The following is a 23,741-nucleotide window of genomic DNA, read 5'->3' on the forward strand; positions in this document are numbered from 1 at the left end:
CTGGGTACTGCAGCAGGTGCTCTTTTGTGGCTGGGTGTATTGGTCCTTCACAGAATCCATGTCTTAATAAGTGATAGACAACCATAGGTGCCTCATTCACCCAGTCCTGCTAGTGGTTCATTTGTTGGCCTCCACTCCAGTTATCCTTTCTGCTTTCTCTGGCACTCGGCTAGGTAGCCACATTTGCCTCAGGTCTGCTTCTGAAGGTGGTAGGCCTCAGAGCCGCTGCCACCGCGGCAGCAGCACAACATGTCTTATTGTGATGCTTTCCAAAAGATGGCGCTGCTTCCACCAGCCCGCTTCTGCTGCCAGGCCAAAGAGCCAGTACACAGTCTTAGTCAGGGAGCCCTCTCTCCAACCTGAGTTCTGTGAGTATTCACTCCGCTTCTGTCGGCAGGATTTCGTGACTTTTCTTCTTCAGTGTTCATCAACAGTTGGAAGATCTCTCTGTGTGTGAGAAGTCCCATATGGTCATGGCATTTACACATGGTTGGATTTGGTTAGCTTTTTCTGCTCGTTTCCATTTGTTCTCTCTCCCCGCCCCCCCCCCATTGTTTTAGAAACACGGCCTCCGTCTGTAGCCCAGGCTAGCCTCTGTAGTGCTGGGAGTACAGGTTGAACACCAGCAGGCCTGGCTATTGCTGGGTGTGATCAGAAACAGTGTACCCTCCCTTCTCCCCCCACCACCGCACCCCAACTCTTTGCCATGAAGCTCTCAGTCATTCTCAGAGCATCTGCACTCCATGGAAAGGAGACTCCCAGAGAAAGGGAAACGGCTCTGACAGAGAGGAGATTGTGGTCGGCAGATAAGGTCACAAGACATATTAGAGTCTAGACCAGTGGAAACAACATAAGTATAGTACTTGTGTATGAAATTCGCAAATAATTAACTAAAACAAGAAAGGAATCTAGACGAGACTGGTGCCCAGGCCACACCCACCCACAGCAGCCTCTTTTTTTTTTTTTTCTGTAAAGAAAATGACAACCCCATACCCAGAGCCTGTCTGTGACTCTGAACCCCTGAGGTGACCCAGATGCAGGATGCCCGGAGAGAAAGGCAGGCACAAGTTCCCAAGGGCATTTACAGGCTCCGATTGTCAGAGCCCAGGACCAGAGGGCTATGGGTGGCACATTCCCACCCATATGTGCACATGCCACAGCTGGATGAGCCCACCTTCTCACAAATCCATTTCCTCATTCCCAACTGGGAAAGACCCCTTCCCCTCCTGTGCTGGCCCAGCAGAGACCAAGGACAGCCTGACTCCTCAATACCTCCCCTTCCCCTGAAACCTGGAAAAAGGGAAGTTACTCTCCCTTGGGGGCCTGAACCCTCATCAGAAACCCCACTGTGCTGTTTATCTAAGGTGTTGGGACCTGAATGTTCCTCGGAGCCCTCACCATGCTACTGTCTGTCTGTCTATCTATCTATCTATCTATCTATCTATCGTGTTAATAATAACTCTTTGAACAAATCTCTCACCAAAAGAACAGTCTACTTCAGTGTAAAAGAACAGTCTACTTCAGTGTCCCCCTTGAACCTCAAGCCCAAAATCTTTTAACAATGTGATTTGGCATGGAAAACATGTGCCCCTCAGTCACCCCAGTGGAGAGTCAGCACTCCTTGAAGTCCATATTTGTATTACCATCAAAGGACAATGGGGAAACTGAGGCACTAACAGATGAAAGTCAGCTGGCTGGGGTGGGAGCCACCTGGAGTGCTGACTCCATCCCAGATACTGTAGTATTCTCCATCTGCCTCCCTATCCTGAAGGTCACAGTCTGGGTGCATATCGACGTTGGTCTCTGCTTTTTGCAAATTTATTTTACGTCTTTTCTTTCTTTCTTTCTTTCTTTCTTCTTCTTCTTCTTTTTTTTTTCTTGGTTTTGGGGTTTTGGGTTTTCAGTTTTTTGCTTTCACTTAGCCCTGGCTGTCATGAAACTCACCATGTAGACCAGGGTGACCTCAAACTCATAGAGATTGGACGTCCTCTGTCTCCTGAGTGCTGGGACTTTTGTTTTGCTGTAAATAGTGCACGCATGTGTGCACGTGTTTGCATCCATGAGTACAGTTGCACCAGAGGTGGAATCAGATCCCCTGGAGCTGAGGTTACAGGAGGTTTTGAGCCATGCAGTGTGAACTGAACTCAAGAATTTGACTGGGATTCTCTGCATCAGCAGCAAGTGCTTTTAACCACTGAGCCATCTCTCCAGCCTCCCGACCTCCTTAAGCAAGACTGGACAGAGCGCCATCCTTTCGTGGACTCTTGGTCACCGGTGTCAGGGAGGCGCTCCACTACCGAGCCACAACCCAAGCTCCTGCTGTCATGCTTGTCCCCTATGGGGACAGATTTTTTTCCCCTAAATAAAAATAATATCAATGGGCTGGAGAAACAGCTCAGTTGGTAAAATGGCTGCCTTGCAAACAGGAGGACTTGAATTTGATCCCCAGAACTCAAGTTAAAAAAAAAAAAGTCCAGGTATGGTGGCACGCACTTGTAATCCCAGCATTGGTGAGGTTAGAGTGGAGGGCTCCCTGGTGTTTGCTGGTTGACCAGCCTGGCCTTATTGGTAAGTTCAAGGTCCAGGGAGAGAGTCTGTTATGATTTTTAAAATATAAGAAAATAAGATAAGATAATAAGATGCCGGGCAACAGATACTATGTTATATGAGGTTTATTAAGTGAGTATGGGGAGAGAAGGAAAGGGGGAGGGGTACCCCAGAGAGAGAGAGACAGAGACAAAGGAAGAGTAAGAGAGGGTAGAGAGGGGGAATAGAGAGAGAAGACTGAGAAAGAGGAAGAGGGAGGGATGAGGTAAGACTGTCCTTTTGTATAGCCCTGGGCAGGGCCACACCCCCACGACAGGTAAGCAATGACATCATAGGTAGGCAGATTGAAGCAGAATTCTAACAGAGTCCGTCTCAAAAAGCTGAACCACACTGAGGAACCACACTGGGGCCAACCTGTGGCCTCCACATGCACACAGACAAATAAGACCACTCTTTCTCTTCTGAGAATCCTTATCTGAATCCACCACAATCAAAATAAAACCAAAATCCACCTACCTCCTAAGAAGTCCCAAGCAAAATGAAACTCCCAGCCTCCTTGACCTCACCTCCCACCCTTCTCCCGTCTCGGCCATCCCATAAACACCAAGAGTGTGGCCTCCTCCTCACTCCTGCTTCCACTGCCTGGGCTGCACTGAGTTCTGGATGCCACATGCCTCCCTGCATAGCTGGAGGCAGAAACAGATCACGTATGTATGTGCGTGTACGTATGTGCAAGGAGACTGAGGCGTGGTGAGTTGCACAGAGTTGGCACTGGAACTCACTAGTGTGCCCCTGCACAGCCCAGCTCCAAGGCTTTTTGCTCTTGTCTCCACCTCCCACCACACACACATGCTGTTCATCAAGGAAAAGAAGGTCTGTATGGAAGGACAGGTAGGGCTAGCGATGTGGCTCAGTGGGTGGCGTGCTTGCCTGGAATGCAGGAGGCCCTGGTTTCTATGCCCAGCACCGCATGAGGTTAGGTGTGGTGGCACATACCTGGAGTCCCAGTATTAAATATGAAAAACAAGATGCCAGGCAACAGGTATGGTATGGAGAAGTTTACTATAGACACATGGGAGAGCAGGGAAGAGGGAGGGGGACCCCAGAGAGAAGGAGAGGCGGAGACAGCAAGAGAGAAGCAAGAGAGAAAGGCATACTCCGTTTGCCCTTTTTATATCCTGGGCAGCAGGCCCACCTAGTGGCGGGCAGGTAATGACATCATAGGTTGTTAGGCAGACAGATAGGCAGTATGTTAACACCCAGCATTTGGGGAGTAGAGGCGGGAAGATCAGAAGTTCAAGCTCATCCTCAACTACATGGTCAGTCTGAGGGCAGGATGGGAGGCAAGAGACCCTGTCTAAAACAAACCAGACTAAAACACAGAAGGGACGAGGTGCTGCGTGGTATCAGAGCCATGCTCAGCAGCAGGAAGATTGGAGCCTGCCCTCAGTCGCGTGGTTGCCTTTCCCAGCCAGGCAAGAAGCAGGATGAGACTTCTAGGAAGCCTAGCTCCAGCGATGCACCTGTACCTGAGCCACGCAGGTGGCACGTTCCTCAGTCCTCACTTGAGCATCTGGTACTACGGGTATCTCAAGCCGACTGAATTCCCCAGCCCACTCTTCCTGCTGTCATGCCCAGCCCTCCCCCATTTTGCCAGTAACCTGGCTCCTAAAGTCTACATTCACGTAACAAGTGAAGGCAGCTTTGCCTGCTGAGATTTTGCCTCAGGAGACAGGGGCCTTGTTTTCTTCTTTGAGTCCCCCAGGACTGGCTCTAGCAACTGCTGGCTCACTTGGGTTCTAGCAGCTACATCCAGCTTTTTGTTTGAGCTTGGAGCAGACGTAGCAGGCAGGCTGGTCTCCATCCGTGAGGAGAGACTCACACTGCACACAGCCCTGCTGGAAGGGCAGAGCCACCCCTCAGATCTCAAGAAGGAGGTTCCACCATGGCCCTGAGCATCTTGTCTGAGCAGTTCTGCATCCGAAGACCTCGCCAGGTGACTGGGGTTGTGCAGGGGTGGTCCTGGGATGAACTGAAACCGAGCGAGTCAGGGGAGCCTACCTGATCTGCTCACTTTTGCACAAGAGGTGAGTACTTGCCCACCAGGTACAGGGCCGAGCCCCTATTCTAACAGGGTAGCCATGACTGAGGCTGTGTGGATGAGGGATCAGCAGAGACTGGAAGTTGGATGTCCCCGGTTTGCACTCCACAGTCCTGCCCTGGCTTTTAGCAGCAGTCGCTTTCCGTAGCCTACAAGCACCTGCTAACAACGCGGGAATCAGATGGGCTTTGTGCACACGCGCACTGGTATTCCTAAGGGTGAAGGTTCTGTCTGGAAAAGCCTCCATGCAGTTTGTGTTCTACCTGATTCTGGGGGTCTGGAGGAGGTAGGCCCAACTCCTTACTTGGGTGGCCCTTGGGAATCCTACGGGAAGCAGTCTCCCATACATCCAAACACCTCAGGTTGGGAGACCTCTAAGATCAGCCTCTATGGGTGGTATAAAATTAGAAAAGTGTCTTCTAAATACAAGAGGATTGAGGGGTCTGGAAAGTCCTTGGGGAATGGTAAAGGATAGTAGACACACAGGAGGACTTAATTCTCACAAAATCATGCTTTTTAAAAAATTATTATTATTTCTGTTTTATGTGTGTGTGTCACATGGGTGCAGGGGCCAACGGAAGCTAAAAGAGGTTGTCAGATCCTCTGTAGCTGGAGTTAACAGGTGGCTGCGAGCTGCCTGACCTGGGTGCTGAGAACGGACCTGTGGTCCTCTGGAAGAGCATCATAAGCTCTTTAAACTCATCTCTCCAGCCCCAAGAGCCAGATTCACAACTAAGGCACCCTGAAAAAAGTGTAGTGGTAATTGTGCATGGCGACAGAAGTGTCTGTCCCCTTGAGTGCCAATGTAGGACAACGCCAAGTGGATTTGGTTTCTGGGGATCTTCTTGTGTTCCGGGAAGGGAGGGGCACCGCACCCAGGTATACCTCTCACATAGAAGACCCCTCCCAAGACTAGTCCTGCTTACTACCACCCTCCCCTCCTTTGGCTATTTGTGGGGAGGTATCCCCAGCCCTGACGCGCAGGTGCCACCCACTCGTCTATACTTAAGGATTTCTATGCCCCCAGCACACGGGGGAGGAGGCTCAGTCTCCGGGCAGCGACTGGGTCCCCAGCAGCCGATCCGCCCTTGATCCGCCCGGGGTTTTGCGTCCGCCGCGCCCTCCTCCCTCCTCCGCCCTCCGCTCCCTCGCTCCGCCTCGCCTGGATCAGCCCTCTGGTATTTCCTGCTGCTCAGCGACAGCTGAGCCCCTCGCGGGCCCAGTGCGGCCGGGCCCGGCCGGAGCACTGAGCGCAACCAGCACGGTAGGAGCTCCGCTGCTTGGGACCGGGAAGGATGGGGGATAGTGAACAGGCCCGGGAAGGCCAGGAAAGGACTCAGCAGGCCAGAGAGGCTGCAGGGCCACGTACCCGGCGTGGGAATCGGGAAGCCCTCACGGGCTGTTCTGGGGAGCCCCTTGGATGCAGCTGGGTAGACCCTGGCAGCAGCCCAAACGGGGAACAGCGCCTGGCTAGGGAGCCCGGGTGTATAGGGACTTCTGGGTGGCGGGCAGGGCCCCGTGTGGGTGCGGCATGCCCAGCCCGGCTTTCCGTTTGGTGGGGCTAAAAGGAGTCAGGACCAGGCGAGTGGGTGGGAGTGTCTAGCTGCCTAAGACCCTGGAAGTGGAGGGGTCTGTACCGGAGACCAGCAATAGCAAGGAAGAGGTATCTAAGAGGACCAGTAAGATCTTGGGTCTGAGATTTCAGATCCCTGGCTTGGTTCCCAGAATGGTTCGTCAGGGTCCGCAGAGCAAGTAGCTGCTGACCCCACCTTGCCCTTGGACTCTGTCCACCCATGGCCTCCCATAGGTCTGGGCCTCTAGAGAAAGGGAGAGAGCTTTAGCATTGTTGAGATTACTGGAGACTGCACTTGAGGTTTTCTGGGGCTGGGGTGGGGTAGGACCTGAGTCCCTCCCAGCCACAGGGCCAGCCTGGCTTTGCCTCCCACCCCAGACATCCTGTCTTTTTTTAAGTCCAAGTCCACAGAGTCCCAGTTGTGAGTGACTCCTAGAGATGTGGGTAGACACACCCTCAAGGGCTAAGGGGACTTCTTCGCCCCTCACCCACCTTGGCCCAGGCTGGGCCTGCCTTACTAGAACCACTGGTTTGAATTTCTTGTCTTTTGCCATCTTGTGTGTGTAGGGGGGGGGGGCGGGTGTCTCTCCCTGGGACTTGTCATCCACTTGTTTATAATTAAAGATTCCTATGTATCGCCTTTAGCTCCAGCCCCTGCAAGACACCTTTGTCAGGTCACAGGAGTAGTAATGGTGGCACCAGGGACTGGAGAAGTAGGTAAAATTCTTGGGGTGGATACTGCACTTTTGAGTTTGTTTACACCCTGCCGCCGCCCCCCCCCCCACTAAGCCCCAGGCAATAACAGCCAGTGGCTGGCTGTCCTTACTATGTTTTGTTTATTTGTTTGTTGTTTGTGCCCCAATCTCTTTGCTCGAGCAAGGGCAGAGGTGGAGGTGGGGGTACTTGCTGGCATTTGAACTCAGGGGGCTTCCAGAGGAGCCCAGAGAGCTTTGTAGGTGTCAGACAAATCAGGGTGATCTGGGTAGCAAGTGGTGACATCTGGCTGTCCCTTTCCGGCTCCTGACTGCAGATCTATTGTCTGCCTGCACGTGTGTGGGGGGCAGCTTAGTGGGGCCTTTTAACACCAGGCCTGGGTGCCAAGGAAGCGAGTTCTCGCTAGGCTAGGCGGTGTTTAGAGAAGAGTGAAGCAGCTGGATGAGGCTCCTCCCCTCCAGTGCTGTGACTTGTCTCTGGGAGACTGCTGTCCTGAGGCCCAACCCCAGCAGCGCATCCTAGAGATCCGGAGGGCTCTCCTTCCCGGCCAAGGGGTCTAAGTCCTTCAGAGCTCTGCTCTGGGCTCTTTGCAGGAGCCCAAGGCATCCCTTCCCCCACACCCCGATTGTGTCTGTTCCCCCCCCCCTAAGATGTCAGGGTCAATTTCTCCTGACACTCGGACTTCTTCCAAGAAGCTCTCTGAGCTACAATAGAGATCTGACATGCCACAAGCGGGGAGGACAGGAATGGCACGTGCTGGGGGATGTTGTGTCTAGCAGCTGTCTTGGGGCCTTGAGCCATCTGTGTGTTCTGTGGTTCAGCCACATGCAAGTACGCACATGCCACCCCTGGCACACAGGTGCTGAGTTTGCTCAAGGTAGGAGGGGTGTGTCCCACCTTCTTTCCCATTTATTGTTCAGGAGAAGGGTGGGTCACAGCACGGGGCCACTTTTTGGAAACATGTGGGTCTCCCCGTGAGGCCTGCGAGCTTGAATTCTGACTCCCAACGTAGTGACCTCAAGCACAGGGGACTCTTGGGTTCAGATCCCTCCCTGGAACCACTGCAGGTTGTTTGCATCGCTGGCTAGACAGCCAAGGTGAGCACTTTCAGTGTTGGGAGGGGCTGGGCGGTGAAGCTGGCCTTTCCACAGGCTACCTACCCATTGAAAGCCATACTGTCTGCCCTGGGATGTCCTCTCGCTGTTGAAAGCTGTCCTGTAGGACATACTGTTCCCTGTGAATCCTCATGTGACTTGCTAAACCTTCAGCTCAAAGATAAAGAATTCATAACTAGCCCGGCAGTGGTGGCACACACCTTTAATCCCAGCACTTGGGAGGCAGAGGCAGGTGGATCTTCGTGAGTTCAAGGCCAGCCTGGTCTACAAAGTGAGTCTAGGACAGCCAAGGCTACACAGAGAAACCCTGTCTCGAAAAACCAAAAAAAAAAAAAATTCATAACTTGTCCAGATTTCTAGGGGTTTACTGATCGCTCATTTGAGAAGTATGCACAGGTAGGGAATTTGGGGCTCCGGGTCAAGTACAAAGGCTTTGGACTTGGGATCGCATCATTATCTTTGCTCAGGAGCATGCATTCATGGGTGGCCGGTTGCCTTGTTCTGGCATCTACGCTGAGGGGACTGGCACCAGCTGTGGCATCAGGACAGGACTTAGGATGCCATTTGGGGCCAAACAAAGGCTCCAGCTTGGAGTTCTTTGTCCATAGATACAGGTAGAGGATCCTCATACAAGAGAAGGAACGATGCAAGGCAGGTGTGAAAAGGACCGACCCACAGAGGGGATCCTGCAAGGGCAATGACAGACCTGTGGGATGGGCCTGTGGGCTTGAAAACCATTGAGAATGGCCTGGGAGCCACCTAGTCAGACCCCTAGGGTAACCCTGGTTAGCACAACCTTACCAAGGTTATCCAGGTCATTGAGACAGAAGAGAAGGCCTTCATAGTTCAAGATCCTGGGCAGCCAGTGCAGATTGGCCAGTGCAGAAGGGCCTAGAATATACAATGGTCTTTGATCAAAGCTCAGAGCCACCCAGGCTCTAAGCTCAAGCTTTACAGAACTTTCCCAGCCTCCCACCTGCTCAGCTCCTGTGTGGGGCATCATTGTTCCCCAGCCCACAGGCTCTCCCTTTCTATCACACCTACCCAGCCCTCCTGGCAGCACACAGTGTGGCCTTTCTACACCTAGACTTAGAGTCAGAGGCTTGCTTGGTGTCTGTGAGGTTCTGGTTCCATTCCCAGCACTGTCAAGGGGAAAAGGGGTGTGTGTGTGTGTGTATGTGTGTGTGTGTGTGTGTGTCTGTGTGTCTGTGTGTGTGTGTGTGTTTCCATGTAACTTGACCGCTCAGAGCCCTTCTCTATTCACCATGGGCCTCGAGGTAAGTTCATGGTCACAAGGAACCTACCTGCCCCCCCCCCATCCTCCTTGTCCCATCCCTGTCTTCCACTTCCACCTTGCCCCATTCCTCATACCCAGGGATTCGTCCACGCACCTGGCCTCTCACCCCAAGTCCTATGGCTGTATGTACTATCTGCGGTGGTCAGCTTTCCCCCAGATCTGAACGTGGTAAACTCCATCTGATGATCCAGGTTCCACCAGCGTGTCACTTCTCTGAGACTCCCTCTGTCCCTTGTCCTAAGGTGCCTGTTTTAAAAATCAGTAGCTCTCATTTTTCTTTCTTAGCCGCTTGTAACAATATCTGAAATTATCTTCATTTATTTAATTGGCTGTCTAAATATGCAGGGAACAGTTGGGCCAGAGGCAGCCTGCGGGAGGGCCGTGTCACCTAGCATCTTTTTCTGCAGTCTGGATGTGAGCTCCAGGCTCAGCTCCCAGAGCCTGGCACACAGGAAGCCTTCTGTGCTTATATATGAGGTTGGAAGGGGAAATCCCTGGAAGTGGTTGGTCGAAGCCAGCTGCCCACCCTTGCCTCCCAAGCATCCCAAGGTAAAAGACCTGCTATGATATTGTGTGCGACCCATGCCTCCCAGCCTCCAGCCTCCTGACTCAGAAATGACTCCTTCAGATCAGCCTTGGAGCAGAAGACACCTGTAGTCTTACGTGGTGTCTGCAGGTGGCTGTCGCTCCTCCCTCAAGACAGAAGAGGGGGTTAACTTACCAGAGTTCATAACTTAAGTGACATGTAACAGAAGGCTTGCCCACAGGCTGCTGGCCTGGTATGGAGTTGCCCTTCCCCGGACACAGGCCTGTGGAGTTTGGAAACCTGTGCAGGCCACACTGTCTGTGAGGACACAGCAGAAATACCATCTCTCCAGGAGGAGGCAAGCACACTGTGAAACAACAGGGAAAATCCAGACCCGCAGGGCCTAGTAGGAACAATGCCGAGAGTGTGAGGTGCCTATGCCCTTTCTCCTCCACTGAGGGACGGGCTCTCATACCCAGCCTTGGGGAACATCACGGGGAATACAAGCAGTGGAGCCTGGTCAGTGATAGCACTTAGACCCCAACCGCCCTCACTCCCACCCCCAACACACACACACTCTCTGGGTGGCTCCAATGTGGAGAGTTTGGATCCCATAAGAGAGGTTTGGGCCTGGGAAGTGATCTCCACTCACAAGCTGAGGTGGCTCCTGTCTGAATCCTGCCTTCTGCCTTCATTCTCAGGGTAGTAGGGGAAGCTATCTACCAGACCCTGAGCCATGATGGGCCATAGCCAGGCCTACTTCTCTAAGCGTATAGAGATAGAGGCGTGTAGGGCTGATCTCTAGGCTCAGGGCACGAGGGAGAAGGCAGCCACGTTTCCAGTTTACAGGACAAACTTTGTGCTCAGCTACATCATGAAGTCCCCTTTGTTCAGGGGGTTCAGGCCTGTGGGGCAGGGACCAGAAGAGTAGGGCCTGTGTTCCATGTGTCACTGGGCTCACATGAAGTCCCCAGTATTGGGTAACACCAGTCTTTATGTGGTGACTGACTTGCGCATTCCTTAAAGTCCAAGTCCAAGCTGTCTGCTCTCCAGCCATCATCTCCCTTGGCACTCCCAGCTGCTGCCACCATGGGCCTTCCTCAGGCTGAATCCCAAGTGGACCCTGCTTCTACTCAGGGCCTTCCCACCCCTCCCCCTCAAGGCTCCCCTCTCTGCTCATGACCTTAGCCTCCATCCCAGCTGTCCTGAGCTGTCTGTGGGTGGTAGACACCCAACCTGTGAAGAGGCAGAGATTCCGTGGGAGGGGGGCTTACTTGGACCCCAGCTTCTAGAGTATGCCCATCATCTCCTACAGAGCTGGGGTCCCCCAGAACACAGAACCCTCTCATGGAGCAGGTCCAGTGAGATGCCCTGATTCAAGGCCTACCGAACTGGAGTGTCTCTATCTCTGACCCCCACTTGCCTACCAGTGAGCACTTTGCTTAGGAACCAGACATTTCATTAGCCCAGGCCCCGGTACCAGAGCTGGTATTCAGTCTCTAAGAAGACAAGACAGGGGTGGTAACAGTTCCCAGGCCATTCTGGCCTCCGGAGCATGCCCTGTCCCCTGGGAAGACTTGGGTCGTGGGAAGGACCTGGCCGCTCTGAGTCCCTAGATGCCACCCTCTTTCTCCAGAGCTCCACAAGCCTAATCCTGAGCCCTGTGTCTCCAGCCCTTCCCAGGCTTCCCAGGGTAAAGGCAGGCTTCCAGTTCCGTAGCTTTCATTTGATGGAGCACCTGGAACGCAAGCTTGCCCCTCACCTGGCCTCAATCTCCTCCATTCTTAAGGCTCCCTCCAGCTGACACTGCGCGCCCCCCCCCCACCTCAACCAGCTGATCCAGGGACTCCTGTAAGCCCATGATGTCCAAGCAGGAACGCAGAGTGCATCTGGACATCTCCAAAGCAGAGGTTCTCCACAGAGTGGCCCCCATCCCCCCCTCCCGCCACTGCTCCTTAAACCGTTTTCTCTCATTAGAGTCGTGTCGTGTGCACAGAAGTTTCTGTTTATTCTAAAGAGTTTGAAAGCTGCTCCTTCCTCCTTCCTCCTGCTGGCTGGCTCTCACACACTGGCACAGACAGATGCGTCTCCAGTGCCACTCAGTGTTCTTGAAGTCTAGTTTCTGCATGTGCAGCCTTGTGCGGCTTCCCTAACGGCTGGCATACTGGCGGCAAAGTCCATTTTCCCGTAACCCTACCCGACTGTCCTGCAGTCCCAGGACCAGGACAGAGTGGAAAGGACGGAGGCAGGCGTGAAAGGCGGATACCAGCATGAGCAACAGACCTTTACCTGGCACCCTCTGGCATATTTGACCTCTGTGGGCAGAGGGACAGAACAGCCAGCCTTGAAGGGAGCCCTCACCCACTGTGGTGCGATGCTGGGTTTCCACTTTGGGCCCGGCACCTGCGGGAACGCGTGGGCCCGGCTGCTGAGAGGCCTAGATTCAGCCTCTGAATAGAAACAGAATGACAAGTCCCTGGAAAGCAGGTCCCCAAAGGGCAGGCGAGGCTGCTGGGAAGAGGAGGGCACTTGGCTACATACTGTTGGGGAGTTTGGGATGTAAAGAGGCTGTTGTTTTGACCTAGAAATTCACCCCTAGCGTGTTAACCCATGGACTTGGTTGCTGGTCTCATCTCAGTGGCCACTGTTGGTCATCCTTGCTGACCAGGCAGGTAAGCTGTTATAGGAGGTCTTGGGGGGGAAAGGGCACAAAGTGCTTTCTTGCTGATGACTGATACCCGAGGGGTGGTACTGGTGTGCACAGCCTTGATGGGCTGCCTAAGAGTGCCTGTCAACTGGTCCAGGCCCCTTGAATCTAGGCTCATGGGATCTGCATCATTGCTGCCCTCCTTTCCCTATATCCCAGCAGAGTTCTTTCCCAGTACGTGCCATCCCTGGTGGCGCCCACCATAACCAGTGCCCCCCTTCCCCGGAGAATATGAGCTGGGCAGCCTCAATTAGAAGGTAGGGGAGTGAGGCGTGTGGTCCCGGGTGGCCAGGAACACAATGACCCTCAGTGCTCTACCTCCACTACAACTCAGAGCAGCTGACGGCAACGTGGTTGTTCAACCAGACTGAGCACAGGCCCAGCTCTGTGGAACTGCTCTGAACATGGTACTGGCATGGCTGGGCCTCTTGCTGCTTGTGTGTCTCTGTCCTCACAGATGTCCTGCCCTGGCTGAAAAGCCTGTCCCTGTCTCTGTCTGGGACATTAACCCAGGATCCCCAACAAGTGTATAGAAGATGCAAGATGTTTGGGGTGGTCCCAGCACCTAATGCCTGCCTCACATCACCCGTGTCTCCTGGCACCCACATCTGTGGAGGCTAGCCTGTTTCTCAGTGTCTGTTCATCAGTCTAACTTAATATCCCTTTCCTTTCTTTTGCTTTGTTTTGTTTGAGACAAGGTCTCACCACTACATGTCCTGGCTGGCCTGGAACTCCCTGTGTAGACCAGGCTGGTCCTGAACTCACAGAGCGCTGCCTGCCTCTAAAGATGTGTTCGACCACACCCAGCCCTTTCCTTCCTAAAAAGGAAAAAAAAAAGGGTGGGGAGGTCGGGGGAGAGGATAAAAGCAAACAGCCTTTTTTGGGATTGGGAAGGAAACGTGCCACAGTACATACGGGGGTCCTAGGACAGCTTGTGGGAGTCAGTTCTTTCCTTCTACCATGTAGGTTCTGGGATTTAATTTAGGTCATGAGGCTTCTGGGCCAATGCCTTTCTTTACCAAGTGACCCATCTCACCAGCCTCCTCTATCCCTCTTGCAGGCGTGTCCAACCTGTAGCCCTTGCACCTCACTCGGCTGAGGATTGTCATGAATATAGCCCAAGACAAAAACTGTAAAGTTTGCTTAAATCATTGTGTTGGAGTGGGGCCTGAGTTTGTTTTGTTGTTGTTGTTGTTTGTTTTGTTTTTGTGATTCAGTTGTGTGGTTCCCCAGGGTGAACTTTGTAGCAATGGCCTATCCCAATGTCAAAAGTTAGATGCACCTGCTTGATCAGGCTAGGGTCTCCCTGCTGCTGGCCACAACTGCCTCTGTCCAGGCTTAGTGGGCCCACCTCTCCCTCTCTCTAGGCAATCAAGTGTCCCATGGTTGCCGGGTGACATGTCTGTGTGGTTTAGGTGTCTTGCTGGGCACAGGGGCCTATAGACTTGTGGATCATTAGCTGTGAAGCGCCCACCCCGAGCCGCACTGGTTGTCCAGGTTTCAGTTTCCTCCCTTGCCTGTGAAATGGGCCACCGTGTCGCCAGGCTTGTAGGGATGCTGAGACGGCTTGGCTAAGAGCATGAACTAGTCCTACTGTGAGTGCGGGCCCCAGGCAAGACACAGTTGTGTTCAGAGATGGCAGGGGTTCTCAGGATGGGGAGAAGCACTTCCCTTCATTAATAAAAACATTGATTAGTAATTAATCGTCATCGTGGAAGCTTTAAACACAGAAACCATCCATATAGGAGAATAGAAGCCGTGTGAGCCTCGAGAGTCGCGGTATACCTGCGTTATCAAGGCATCCATGTTTGTCCATATTTGCTTCGCATTGGTTCTGAGAGATCAGAGTCGCGCTGCTGAGGAGGTCTCTGTGCAGTCCCTCGGTTCCAGCACCTTCCCCAGGGCCTGCAGCCCAAGGTTGTCTGAGTGGGCATCCCCAGGCATGCTTTTGGTGCCTTTGCTGTTGGGTGATGGCCCTTCATGAGCGGACGTCACTCTCTACCCTCAGTTTATACATGGTCCATTCTCAACCAGTTGTTGTTTTGGTTTTTGGGGGACAGGGTCTCTCACTCTGTAGCCCAGGCTGCAGTTCTCCTGCCTCTGTTTCTGGTATTTGCATCTTTCCTTCTATTTGCATCTCAGAAAGTGGTGCACAGCCTGGGCAGCTGGCCTCTTTGCTCTGTGGTCACAGAGCCTACTGTTTTTCCTTGCTTTGTGTGGATATGTCTAGGTTGCTTCCGCTCCCTCTGGCTGGAATATTGTGTCCAGGTTTCCTTGGGTGCGTCTGTAAAGATCTTCTAAGGGATGGGTGGCTAAGGGGTGCCCATCAGCAGCCTGTTGGGATGTGCGTTCCTGACTCCCCTGGCCTTGGGGGCTCCACCTATTATACCTGAGAAGATGCCGATTCCTCTTAGCCATTTAGAGGGAGAGTGCCCCCCTCCCCCCAGCTTACAGAATAAAGGCTTGTTCCCGCAGATGCATGCCAGGCCCTCTAGCATTTCTAATTGGCCAATACATTTTGTTAATTAAAAACCAAAAAAAAGAAAAAGAAAAAGAAAAAAAAAAGAAAGAAAGAAAAAAAATTGGTTTGACCTTCCCTGAGGCCCTTAGAATCCAGGAGGGTGGAGGCTGGCTGATGGACTGCATGGAGCCAGTGATAGCACAGGGTCCACTGTTGCCTGTGGTGCCAGATCGCCTTTGCACGTGTCTGTGCTCAGTAGCCATCTGTACCCATAAGCACATAGCAATGTTCTCAGCATCTGCCTGTTCCAAATGTGGCCATTTTGTGTCTGCCCAGAAAGCCCAGGCTGAGCCTTGGGTCAAGCTTTAGATGAGTATGGTGACCCAAGCCCTAACCACTCGGGGCTCATACCGGAAGAGCAAGCAGGAAGTCTGTTGGCCAGGTTGTTCTGTGTACAGGGCCAGTGAGGCTCCACAGGCATGTCCTGTCACTCACTGGCCATTTCTGCCATAGGGCACCCTGCCCCCTGTCAATCATAGATTCCCAGGCCAGGATCCACGAGCTAGAAGGCCTTAGTGCTATGCCGCTGCTAGGTACTTTTTGCCTCCACTGTGCCAGGAGATGTCATACCCCTAAGGCCCATCCACCTTCCTGCCCTTCACTGGCAATGGGGGGGGGGGTCTAGGTCCCCTATGTTTCCCTTATCAAGCACTGTCTGTCGACCATGATGGAGTGCCCTCAGCACCCTTGGACAGTTGAGGCTCCCAAAGTCCCTGGCACTCCTGTAGATGCTGCAGATGGAAAAGGAGGAAGATACCTCAGGGCTCCCTGCTGCCAGCGCCTGTGCTCTCAGAAGCTTAGTCAAGAACTCTGGCGCTGTAAGGGGAAAGCTGGAGGCTCCTCCCAGACAGCTATGGTGGACAATTGCCCATCCCTTGTGGCCTGGCCACGTGGACCACTTGGGAATTTTCCCAACTTAGGTCTGTGTCACCCAGCAGCCTGAGCTTCCCGTTGGTATAAACTGCAGTTTAATGAATGACCGCACACAAATAACCACCCTCACCCTGTGCGGTTATTTTTAACCTGTGTCTGTTTTCCCATTTATTTGCAAACCTCGCCTGCATGGGGGAACAAGCTGTGTCTCTCCAGCCGGCGCCTGTGCCCACTAATAGGGGTCATTCATCGTCCCTGGAGCCTGAGCCCAGTGAGGATGCTGGTGGCCGTCCTCAGCCACAGTTCTCCAGCTTCTCCAGGCCACTGAGGCGTTTCCCCAGGTCTCACTGCAAACCCTGCTGGGTTCCAAGCTTTGAACTCTGTTGCATACTCGGTAGAAGCAGATAGATGAAACAGTGCCATGTATTCAGCTCCTTATGACCTTGAGGCGCACATGAGGATAACCCTCTTCCTGCCATATGTGATGATGCACGCCTTTGATCCCAGCATTTAGGAGGCAGAGGCAGGAAGATCTCTGTGAGTTCGAGGCCAGCTTTGTCTACATATCTACTTTCAGGCCAGCCACTGCTAGCTACATAATGAAACCCTGTCTCAAAAAGAGAAGACTTTAAGAAATAACCTATTACATGTGACTAGGGTCATTTTTTAGGCCCTGTCAGTTTTTTTGGTTTTTAATTATTTGCTTTTTTTTTTTTTTTAAAGCCTGACGGTGGTGGCGCACGCCTTTAATCTCAGCACTCGGGAGGCAGAGGCAGGCGGATCTCTGTGAATTTGAAGCCAGCCTGGTCTACAAAGTGAGTCCAGGACAGCCAAGGCTAACACAGAGACACCCTGTCTTTTTCATTTTTTTATTTTTATTTTTATTTGAGATAGGGTCCTGGGTAGCCCAGATTGGCCTCAAACTTGCTATATTAAGCTGAAGATGGTCATTAACTTCTGAGCCTCCTGTTTCTGGCTCCTGAGTTCAGATACCACCTCACTTGGTTTACGAGGTGCTAGGGGTGGAGCCCCGGGCGTCATGCATGCCGGGTAAGCACTCCACCAACAGCCACATCCCCAGCCCTGTAGGCCTTTTAACGACTAACCTCTGCTGTGCTTAAAATAACTGTAACCAGTAAATAATGTTGTCATCTCCTCTTTACAGATGGGGACACTGAGGCTCGAAGGTGACAAGAGCTTCACTAGGTCACCACCACGTACAAGGCTGGGGTTGGAACTAGCACAGTGTGGCATCTCCCACACAGTGATGCTTGTGCCGTAAGCCCAAGGCCTAGAGACATGTTGCAGTGTTTTACTGCCTGTGTCTTTGCTGGCCTCCAAATTCCTTAAACTTCCTGTGGGAGGGGCTGTGTCCACTGTTGCCTGGGAAACCAGATAAGTGATGGTATTAGAAATGTAAGCAAGGCTTGAGAGCTTGTTTGGAGGTTCTAGAAGGGGAGCCTCAGCCCAAGAGCCATCCTTCTCTATTCAGGGAAGGCCGTCCTCTTGGACTGAGCACTGCAACTTCCTGAGGGACATACCGTAGATCTGTGACGGACGAAGGGAACACCTGCCTAGCTGGCCAGATCCACTGCTCTTGCAGAGGACCTGGGTTCCATCCCCAGCACCCACATAGTGGCTCACAACCATCCAGAACTCCAATTCTGGGGTATCTGACACCCGTTTCTGATCTCCATGGTTACTAGGCACACATGCAGGCAAAAACACTCATATACATAAAATGTTTATAAGTTAAGACATGTGAGTGGGCTGGAGAGATGGCTCAAAGGTTAAGAGCACTGGCTGCTCTTCCAAAGGTCGTGAGTTCAATTCCCAGCATATACAGGCAGGCAGGGCACTGTAAACATAATAAGTAAATAAATAAATCTTTTTAAAAAGAAAAAAGAAAAAGAATGAAAGAAGTGTGAGCAAGCCAACCATGCTCCAACAGGTGCCAGCAGGAAGCCCTGGTGCTGCTTGCAGTGGGGAGCAAGACCCCAAAGCAGCTTTCCTGTTTATGGCTACTTCCAAGCCTTGTCCTTCCTGGGGTCAAGGCTGAGTGCCACATTCATGATCAGAATTGTCATCAGAACCATTGTGGCTAGGGACCCAGGCCTCCGTTTAGAAGATGCCCTCCCTGGTGTATAATTGATGTCCTGGGACCAAATCTAAAGGACCTTCCTGCCTCTCTGAGTTCAGAGTCAAGCAGTGTGCAGATCATTAAAAGAGCCACAGTAGCGAGATGGGCTGTACTGGGGACCCTAGGGACTTGTGTGTCTGATGAGGAAGCCATGACAGAATGTGGCTGAGCACTATGTGTTAACCTGGGAGGAGCACAGGCTGCTGCTGAGTCCTGCCAACAAAGAAATGGCTTAAGGTCACCCAGCCACTTAGCCCAGGCTGACCTGATAGCCCAGGCTGGCCTCAAACTCAGGATCCTCCTGTTTCAGCTTCCCAAATACAGGTGTGTGCCCTTGCGCCTGGCTAGCATCTTGTGTGCCATATGGCTAATTCAAATCACATCCAGGAACACAGTGCCTACTTGTACTGTAGCCACTGGGTGCTTTACTATCTGGTTTTGGTTTGTAATTTTGTTTTGAGAATTGTTCTGTAATTTATTTATTTTTGATGCGTAGTCCAGGCTGGCCCCAAACACTTGTGGGTGCTGGAACAGCCTCCAGAACGGAGCTCATCCACCACAGGGGCTTCGTCAGGACCACTGTCTCTAACAGGTACAGGGAGGGGCAGGGTTGGAGGCATGAAAGCCAGACCGTTTTCCTCAACAGCATCAAGAGTCTAGAAGAGCGCCAAGGGCAGGTCTCATGTTTCCCTGACTGGGTTGGGTGAGGCCACCCAAGCTGCCAGTGTCGTCAGGTGACAGGGGCACACCTAGCCCGACCAGGAGCAAAGCAGGGGCTACAGGGGCAGGTTCTGGGAGTTCTGAATGTGAGCCTTTTACCCAAGAGTGGGCAGGGGCCCAGGAACTACCAGGCCAGGGACCAGGGCATCTGTAGAAAACCATCTGCAGCTAAGAACTCAGCCATCTCAGTGTGCGGTGTGGGGCCCCCCCCTTCCCCCAACCCCCCTCCCACCCCCACCCCGCGCTCCTGAGTGTCAGATGCACCTGCAGCGCCACCATCAGCCCTCCGAGGAGCTTGGCTTCCCTCCTGGGTCCCTCCTGGGTCCTGGCGGCAGTGGCTAAAGGAGGAACAAAAGTGAGTTGGTACTACCCAGGTTAGAGCTGGGTAAGGAATCAGGATGAGGACTCACCCCCAGCCCCAACCCCACTTCTTTGTGTGGGGAGATTGGAGACTTTTGGAGGGCTCAAGAGACGGAGCAGGCCATGCAGGCTGGGCTTGGATGCAGCAGTGTGTCGCCTTGCATAGCTGTGACCTAAGGACTTTTGCAGAGGCTTCTAATACCACATATGTAGGTGGGGAGTGTCTGCACCCTTCAGCCAGGGTTTCCCCCCACCTGGTTTGTTGTCATCCAGGGCCATCCCCACAGAGGACCAGACACTGGATATCAAGACATTAGAAATCCCTTCTTTCAGAGTCTTTCCTCAGGCTGTGGATGAGGGCAGGCTGCCTCTGTGGACCACCAGGGAGGAACCTTCCTATTCCTTCAGTGTCTGGAGACCCAGGGCCACTAACCTTTCTACATCTTCACATCACTCTCTGCTCGGTGTCTGTGTTTCTATTCTATCTCTAACAAAACTTAACTCCAGGGCTTCCAGTGACTTCCTAACTGATTACCTCTATTCCCAAAGACACCATATTCCTTTGGGGGAGGGGAGGTTGTTGGTTGTTTGGTTTTGGGTCTTTGTTTTGTTTTTGTTTTCTCGAGCCAGGGTTTCTCTGTGCGGCCCTGGCTGTCCTGGACTCACTTTGCAGATCAGGCTGGCCTCGAACTCACAGAGATCTACCTGCCTCTGCCTCCCGAGTGCTGGGATTAAAGGCGTGTGCCACCACACCCGGCAACACCATACTCTTGATTAGGACTTAGATGTATGTTTTAAAGAGGCAGAGGTCACTCTCTGTGCTCTTAGGCAGTGATCAGGAGCTCCTGAGACTCAGGGGGAGATGAACTAAGAACCAGCTCAGCCGTCCCAGTTGAGGGCATTGGTGGTGAAAGGAGAAAGCAAAAGTGACACCTTCCCATGGCCACAATCAGTCCTCCCAACTCTTAGGCCGGAGTGGGGCGGGGGTGGGATGGGAATGAAGGCTCAGAGGAGCAAGGCGAAGGCCGCCCAGGCAGTGGGTGAGGAGCTGGGAAGGAGGGCTGGGGTGACTGATGGGAAGGGACCTTCTACTTCACCTGTTTGGGCACAGGCCTTGAGTCTCAGCATATCCCAGTGTCTTGCCTTGAAGACCTGAGCTCTTTTGTCCCTCTGGGACCACACTCCTGTTCTAAGTGGGCAGCCTGGCCATGTTGTACCATGTGTTCTGTGGGCCTGGATCACCGCTTGCCCATCAAGGGCCTCCTGGGCCTCTCCTAAGATCTAGGGCACTTAGTCTGATCCTCTGCCCCAGAGGACAACCTGGGAGGGAACAGCAGCCATTGCATCAGTGTGTTTACTTGGGAACGGAAAAACAGTCTTCCAAAAGCCCTTGTCCAAACAAGGAAAATCAAACTGCCCTGTCTGCTCCCTGGAGACTCTACTCCTGAGACCAGGTCTTCACTAGCTTTCTGAGGAGGATGCTGCCTCAATTGCCTCTCCTGGCTGTGCAGCCCCTGCTGTCACCACAACAGCAGAGCCCTCTAGCAGGGGACCACCACCCTGAAGAAACAGAAGCCGATGACCCGGGTGCTTGGACACTTCTGATCAGATGCACAAACACAGACTTGTGTGTCCATTTGTGTGCGTGTGCATATGTGTGTGTGTGCATGTGTGTGTAGTCATGAGTGGGAGATAGGGTGGGAGAGAGGAAGCAAGAAATAAGGACTTTGGGCTACCGTACAGAGCTTAGCAGTAAGGAGCATAGCTGGCCCTTAGGTGCCTGGCACCAGAGCAAGGTTGTGGCCACCTCTTGACAGTCCTTAGGGGACAGATTGTTTGATGATTACAAGGCAGGCCAACCAGGCACAGGAGGCTATCTCTCCTGGAGCATACCTGTGTGCTAGGGTGAGACCTCCAGAACAGGAGAAAGCCCATAACATACAGGAGGAGCCTTCAGCAGAGCATGGCCCGAGCCTGGTCTGGGTAAGGTGAGGTTGGCATAATAGTGGAAGCAGAGAAAAGGGGGGGCTTGGCAGTAGGAACCCAGGCTGCTGTCTCCTCCTTCATCTTCTGGCTTCTTGTTCTCCCACAGTTCCTGCACCCCTCATTCCCCCTTACTGGACCTGGTGCTGGCTCTACAACGGTATTTTTTTTTCCAGGCTTAGCCCTCAACTGGCCTCCTTTGAGCCAGTGTTATCTCCCACGGGTGGGGGCCAGAACAATGAGCCTGACCCTCACCCCAAGGCCTCCACCAGACCCAGGCCCCAGAATTTCCCTGTAGGGTGTGCAGTAATATCCCCCCCCAAACATCCCCAAGGCCTCATCCCTGGTGCCTGTGAAGGTGCTCTCACTTGGAAATGGCCTCTGCACGCCATAAATGAGGCTCTTAGTGAGGGGTCTGCCATGGAGGACCACTGAGTCCTCTAAAGAAGAGGCATGTAGAGCCTTGGAAAACTAGGAGATAACTGGGGTACCCAGAAGGTCCAAAGGCAGGCAGGTCCCTCTCTGGAGTCCTTGGGGGACACTGTGATTCAGCTGGCACCTTGATTTTGGGAATCGGGGCATCCAGAGCCTGGAGCAAATACACTTCTAAGCCTACTGTCTGTGGTTCTTTGGGAAAGCTGCCCCAGGGAGGAACACATCCCCTCTTGGGGGAAGATGGTGTCAAGGCCAAGGAAGGCCCTGCCCCTCCCCCACTATTTTTTTTTTCCCATCAGGAGGAAGGAAGCTGGGGCCTGAGTGTAGTAAGCCCGGAAGGCTTCAGTTCTGGGGCAAGGGGTGAGGGGTTGCGGGGTAGGGGGCTTGGGGGATGGGGGCGTGTCTCCAAAGACAGGGGAAAGGCAGGGATAGTGGCCTGTCAGCATCAGACTTCAGCAGCATCACGTGGGGGTGGAGGGCTTGAGAGTATGGTGTGGCCCATCCCTGTCTCCACCACAGCACAGCCTGCAAGTGCTCACTGCACCCTCTCCCCTCTTTTCACCTGTCGCCTGCTGCTCACGGGGCCTGTAGCTGTGGTTCTGGTTTAGAACTTGCCATTTCAGAGTGTGACCAGTATGTCAGTGTACAGATCCAAATTTAGGACTGGGGAACATTAAGGACATGCTTTCTTGAGAAGCCTCTCCCTCTGGAACTGTGTCTTCGCCCTCATAGCGTGTCCCTTGTGCTTTCCTGTCCCCCTGGTATAGGTGGCGGAATGACCAAGGGTCTGTCCTTGAGGTGAGGAAGGAGTTTTATCTTTGACTCATCTGAGTAACAGGAGGGGCCTCTTCAGGAGGGGCTGCCTTAGGACTTCTGGTAGGTTCTGACAAGGAAGAAGAGGAAGGGGCAAAACTGGGCTAAGAAGATGGAGGAAGAGCCTTTGTACAGTGGCCTCTGGAACCTCTGCCAGGGAGCATGCTGAGCCCTCCGTGGAGGGAGCCCAGAATGGACAGGTTCTATGGTCAGTCCACTCTTCTACCTGAAAAGCCATGTACCCAGCAGTGGACCTTTGGGGCTAGGGAGTGAGTTCATGGTCCAAGGATTAGAGAAACCAGAACCAAGGGCCACCGTCTGGTCACCCTTTACACTATCCCTGCCTTGGTAGGGTGTGGTGGAGAATGGCACCTGGCAGTGCTGGCCCCACCCACCTGTCAGATCTGCCTGTAGCTCTCACTGTTTGTAGCTTTCACCTGACTGACAGAACCAGTTTCCCCACAAAGCACAGGGATGGGCCAGCTAAGTTTGTAACCCACAGCATAGGGTATGGTGACCAGGGTTGTCACAGCTGCTTATCCACAAGGGTCCCTGAGGAAGTCACCCTCCTGCACCCCTGCTCGGGGGGCCCCATCAGGCTGCCAGCGAATAACTGAGGCAGTAGGAGGGCAGAGGGCAGCTCCAGGTGAGTACAGGACATGGGGCTGGTAGAGCAGGGGTGCTCCTAGCCTCCAATCAAACTGTAGGAATCAAGTAGCTTCTTTTCCCCTGTGCCTCAGTTTCCCCATGCTTCAGTTTCCCTATCTGTAAAATAGAAAGGAGCTAACCACCTGGGATGAAGCCTGAGGGAAAGATGTAGGTAGGGTCCCCTAGGCTGCGAATGGGGAGGGGTCTTGGGTTCTTGGAGGGAGCAGAGCAGGGCAAGAAAGGGGTGGGCCCCCAGGTGTCTGCACCCAAAGATCTTCTCTTGGGCTACCCTGTGTTGGTGCTCCCCACAGATGTTAGCAGTCATTATAGAGGGTGGCTGGGCCCAGTGATGCTTGCCCCACACAAACTAGCCACATGACCTTGTATGATTCAGTACTGGTTTCTGCCTCAGATACTATGTCTGTCAAATGAGAGAAGGCAGAAGAAAATGCTGGAAGCCTTTGGCTCCTTTCCCCTTTCTTCTTCTTTTCCCTTCCCCATTTTTTTTTTCCTGAGACAGGATTTCTCTGTGTAGCAATGGCTGTCCTGGACTTGCTTTGTAGACCAGGCTGGCCTCAAACTCACAGCAATCTGCCTGCCTCTGCCTCCCGAGGGCTGGGATTTAAGGTGTGAGCCACCACACCCGGCCCTTTCCCCATTTTATGTGT

At 53.1% G+C, this 23,741-nt stretch overlaps 1 protein-coding gene across 1 annotated transcript in view; it reads left to right on the plus strand.

Annotated features, from left to right (window-relative positions):
- Nucleotides 1-5,776: 5,776 nt before the first annotated feature.
- Nucleotides 5,777-23,741, plus strand: part of OSBPL5 (oxysterol binding protein like 5) — a 54,329-nt gene continuing 36,364 nt past the window's right edge. The window contains exon 1 of the mRNA XM_084770343.1: nucleotides 5,777-5,912. The gene's annotated coding sequence lies outside the window, so the exon portion shown is untranslated. The remainder of the gene's footprint in view (nucleotides 5,913-23,741) is intronic.

The sequence above is a fragment of the Acomys minous genome, assembly GCF_964271855.1.
Source record: "Acomys minous genome assembly, chromosome: 2".
In the NCBI taxonomy this organism is placed as follows: Eukaryota; Metazoa; Chordata; class Mammalia; order Rodentia; family Muridae; genus Acomys; species Acomys minous.